The sequence below is a fragment of the Penaeus monodon genome, chromosome 33 (genome assembly GCF_015228065.2).
Source record: "Penaeus monodon isolate SGIC_2016 chromosome 33, NSTDA_Pmon_1, whole genome shotgun sequence".
NCBI lineage: Eukaryota > Metazoa > Arthropoda > Malacostraca > Decapoda > Penaeidae > Penaeus > Penaeus monodon.
In genome coordinates, this window is record NC_051418.1 from 11,251,255 (window position 1) to 11,251,535 (window position 281).

The following is a 281-nucleotide window of genomic DNA, read 5'->3' on the forward strand; positions in this document are numbered from 1 at the left end:
CAGTATTAATGATGAGGGAGGGAGGGAGGGAGCAGTAGTGGCCAACTTTTAATCTACTCTGCACCAATTTTGTCACATGAGCCATAGTACTCATGACTCCCCTTGTCAGCTTCCTGTAGCTATATTTTTTATAGGCACATTTAGTATTTTTATATGATAAAGTATTGAACATATAAACATGACTTACCTTTAATCAGGCTTTTACATTTATTATGCTTTTGCTAGTCTATTGCTGTTCAGACTTGCAGTTTTACTTGCAGAGTGCATGTTTGCCACCCCTG

General features: G+C 38.1%; 1 protein-coding gene across 1 annotated transcript in view; it reads left to right on the plus strand.

The window, feature by feature from the left end:
• Positions 1-281, plus strand: part of LOC119594245 (A-kinase anchor protein 17A-like) — a gene marked incomplete in the record, with an annotated part of 9,101 nt that overhangs the window by 3,437 nt on the left and 5,383 nt on the right.